This window comes from Garra rufa, chromosome 7 (assembly GCF_049309525.1).
Source record: "Garra rufa chromosome 7, GarRuf1.0, whole genome shotgun sequence".
NCBI classification, from domain to species: Eukaryota; Metazoa; Chordata; class Actinopteri; order Cypriniformes; family Cyprinidae; genus Garra; species Garra rufa.
Genome location: NC_133367.1, coordinates 20,889,912 through 20,894,303, shown reverse-complemented (window position 1 = coordinate 20,894,303; position 4,392 = coordinate 20,889,912). Strand labels below are relative to the sequence as shown.

General features: G+C 37.4%; 1 long non-coding RNA gene across 1 annotated transcript; it reads left to right on the top strand.

Annotated features, from left to right (window-relative positions):
• Positions 1 to 44: 44 nt before the first annotated feature.
• On the top strand, positions 45 to 3,936 carry LOC141339185 (uncharacterized). Its single transcript, XR_012355901.1, has 2 exons — positions 45 to 1,509; positions 3,712 to 3,936. It is a non-coding gene; the product is annotated as an uncharacterized lncRNA (long non-coding RNA).
• Positions 3,937 to 4,392: the final 456 nt, after the last annotated feature.

The window sequence follows — 4,392 nt, the reverse complement described above, 5'->3', positions numbered from 1 at the left end:
CTGGGACATTTTTTTCCAGTCACCTTATAAGAACAATTCTCTAATTTACCTGAATACAACTGATGCATGCATTTCTGATCTCTGAGGGTACCACATATCTGACCCTGGACCACTAAACCAGTCTTTAATAGCACAGGGATATTTGTATACAAAATACATTGTATGGGTCCAAACTATTTTTTCTTTTGTCTGCCGTAAATATATCAAAACTTAATTTTTGATCAGTAAAATGCATGGCCAAAGATGCTTTACTCAATATTTAGATTTTTTGGCACCCTCAGATTCCAGATTTTCAAATAGTATGTATCTTGGCCAAATTTTGTCCTTTCCTATCAAACATCAACGGAGAGCTTATTTCTGCAGGTTTCAGATTTGCCCTTGTGGTCCAGGGTCATATTATAAATATGCACTTTCTTATGCACTCTATTCACTCTTCTGCTGAGAAATATTCTTCATCCTCATCTTCAGCAAATCTCTCGTCTTCAGATGACCCAGCCTCTTCATCACCAGAGCAAAATGCCTGGCATATGACTCCATGCAAGTCCATTATTTTAGCCTTCATTATAAAAATTTCAGTCCGTTTCCTCTTGTGATTGCAGGGGTCTCCTGTTTCTCCTGTTTCTTCTGGCTCTTCTGGCTTGTAAGGAAACGTCTTAGGCATAACATCCACATGCAAGACCCGATATTGAGGTGGAGGCACATCGGGGGGTAACCTGTCCCACCACTCGCGCTCTTTCTTTCGGAATAAGAGTTTAAAGTTCTTCCATTTAAATATGCTTTTTTTCCCAAACAATCGAACTCGGGGACCATGTCTGTCTATTGCCTCATCCCTCCAGTCAGGCCGACAGCATCTCTTATAGTTGAACCGTAAGTAAAATCTATACTCGCGTCTTTTAAGCTTCTTGTACCAATGATCAAACTGTGCCCTCTTCTCCTCGTACGTTTCTTTGATTTCTTTCCACGTATCCGCCATTGTTGCTATTGTTGTGTTCACTCAATAGCAAAAGAATCAAAAAAAAATCAAGGTAACTGATAGTGGAACTCGACTACAACAACTCCAGAACTCGCCACTGTTGTGTTCACTCTAACAAAGAAAATCAAGGTAACTCTTAGTAGACCTCGACGACGACAACAACAACAACAGCTGCTGAACTGTGACTGAAGCTTAGCCGCGGGGGAGAGGGCTTTTAGAACCCGCGCGAACATTCTAAGAATGACATCAAAGGGACGCGCCGAGGTAAACAACCTATCTGCGCATGCGCGAGGCGTCTGGCGCATTTAGAGTGTTTATAAATAGTTGAGGCGCAATACTGCACCATAACTAACGAGAAACAAAAATTCAAACTAGAATGATTTCAAATTGCTTGAAGAATAGTAAGCAGTGAAAACACATCGTAATTTTTAATAAGAACGAGCTGGGTCGTTAACATCATCGCGATGGCCAATCAAATCAAAGAAGGCGCGTTTTACTTACTGTTTACATTAACGGTGGAAGAGTGCGACTGTGAGGTAAGATAGACCTGCAGCTAAACTATTCATATTTAATAACTGTTTCGCGATGTAAATGTTAATCGAGTGAGGATAATACTGAAGGATGAACTTTTTTCAAAGTTAAGCTTTGTCAAAATTTTAAAAAAATACAATATAAGTGATTCACAATGTAGTGACTTTGACTCGAGTGTGTTTGGATGCGGTGTTTAGGACAGTCAATTAATGTTTAGTTTTTGTACATGGACGTGCCTGATGTAAAAAAAAAACTGTTGAATCATTAACTAAACGCTATAATCCACGAAAAGTCTCTAACAGCATCCGCAGAGATTCTTTCACAGCTTAATGTTCATGATGTTAAATAAACAGAAAATTATTGAAAAAAAAATTCATTTATTGTGGAGAGTATTAATGTGAACAGTCTGTTGTGTTCTGAATGAATGGGTCGAAGATGGAAAGGGGATTTTGAGTGTCCAAAAATAAATGAAAGTGTAATAGAGCTTTAATTGTTGTTTTTTCCTAGTATATTAAATGTATCTTAGCTTTGTAGCTTTTCTGAGCAAAAATTAATGACTCCTAATGAATTACAGAAGACACCCACTAAAATGTCATTTAGTGTAAATATTTATATACCGATAATTCTTGTTAAGCATGTTTTGAACAAGAATAATTTTCAAAAATGTAAAATTCACAACTTTTTACTGTGTATAAAATACAAAATACTTTCTGTAAAGGACATGATCAGAATGAGTATTTGCACAATTTTCTCCATAGGAATCACTAGTAGAAGCTTAAAATGCCCATGTTTTGCGTTGTTTATGGATGCTCATGGGTCAAAACGAGAAACCTCAAGGAGCTTTTATCATGTATGAAAAATGTGTTGCTCATACGGGGGAACGGCAAGAAATTGACTGAAAAGCGCAGGAAAAAGTGACTTATAAACCTCCGTCTGTGGTCAGGAGGAGAGTCGGATAGTGCTTGTGTGTGCAAAAGGTTAATAAAAGATAATAATATGTTAAGATATTAATAAAGAAATGTATAGATACAGGGTGAGAGTGAGAATTAACTCAACGGTAAACGCACACGTAGACAATGTAAGATACTATACTTAAAGTTTCGAAACTGAAGTGATGGACATCTTTTTAGTGACTATATGGAAGCCTATTTTTACGAACCATTTTTCCCTGCGTTTTTTAGTCAATTTCTTGCTTTTTTCTCTTTATGAACATCAAATTTTCATACACGACGTGAAATTAAACTAATTAACCCCAATATTAACAGTTGATAACAGTGTATCTTGAGAAGTATGTAGGGCACTCATATTACATACAATGCCTTGCAAAATTATTCATACTCCTTCATTTTTTTCACATTTTGTTATGTTGCTGCCTTATGTTAAACTACTTTAAATTCCTTTTTTTCCCCACATCAATCTACACTCCCTACTCCATAATGGCAAAGCAAAAAAATAGGTTTTTAACATTTGTGCAAATTTATTAAAAATGAAAATCTGAAAAGATCCAATTGCATAAGTATTCATACCCTTTTCTGGGACACTCGAAATTTAGCTCAGGAGCATTCATATTGCTTCTAGATGTTACTACACTTCGAGTGGAGTTAAACTGTGGCAAATTCATTTGAATGAGTATGATTTAGAAAGGCACACACCTCTCAGAAAAGGTCTAACAGCTGAAAATGCATATCAGAGCAAAAACCAAGTCCTGAGGTCAAGATAACTGCCTGTAGAGCTCAGTGACAGACTTGGGTTAAGGCAATGATCTAGAGAAGAGTTCAGAAAAAATCTGCTGCATTGAAGGTTGATAGAAGCATTATCCATAATGGACGACGATTGGAACAAGTAGGACTCTAGAGAATGTCTGCCAGCCGCCATCCAAGCTGACAGAGCTTGAGAGGTGAAAAGGTGAGGCAAAGAATGGCAGATAATTGCCAAATGCAGACGTGCAAAGCTTGTCACATCAGACCCAAAAAGACTTGAGGCTGTAAAGGTGCTTCAACTATGTACTGAGTTAAGGGTATGAATACTTATGCAATGTACTTATTTCAGTGTTGTATTTTTAATAAATTTGTAAAAGTTTGTAAAAAGGGGTATGAATACTTTTGCAAGGCAAAATTGAATTAATCTCTTTTTACATTTCAGTACTGAGTGTGGTTATTTTGCTTTTGAATCTAGTTTTATGAGCACGTTTGTCCTCCCATGTACAGGTACTTCAGTGTCTGATCTGCTGATGGCTCTGGTTCAGGTCTAGGAGAAGATGGTGAACAGAGGGGATGCTCTTCATCCAGCTGATCCAGAAGAAACAGGACGTGGTGATGAAACGGTGTGGTTGTGGCTGTCTTCAGAACCCTGGCAGATGTCCTGGTGCAGAAAGTCATCGAGCTCGGCATTAGGTGATCACCTGGCATTACAATAAACTCTGGTTGAAGGAAGTTCTTGTGTCTTTTAAACCTCCTAGAATAGATAAAAACACGCAATTCTGTCATGTTTATTTTCTACTTCAAGTAAATAAGACGACCGGTTCACATGCCGTTTGAAATGAGGCAATACAGTAATCTATCACAACAAGAGCCACAAAACGGTATTTTTAGGTCGAATTTCTTAAAAAATGACAATATTTGACAGCTGAGACCTTGTTTCATTCCAGAAGTAACCTGCTCCTGAAGTGGTCACTCTGAAATGGTTGAGTTTCTCTAACTTGATTCTTTCTGAGTTCTAATTTGTAGAAAGCCATAAATATTACTTACAGAATGTCTGGATATGATGTGAAATATGATGTTGTAAAAAAAAAAATATATATATGCTTAAGTGCTTTCGGAGATACTCCCGACTAGCTTTACCACAGCCAGTCCTTCGGGAATCTGCCGGCTTCTAAATGTGGTTAAACA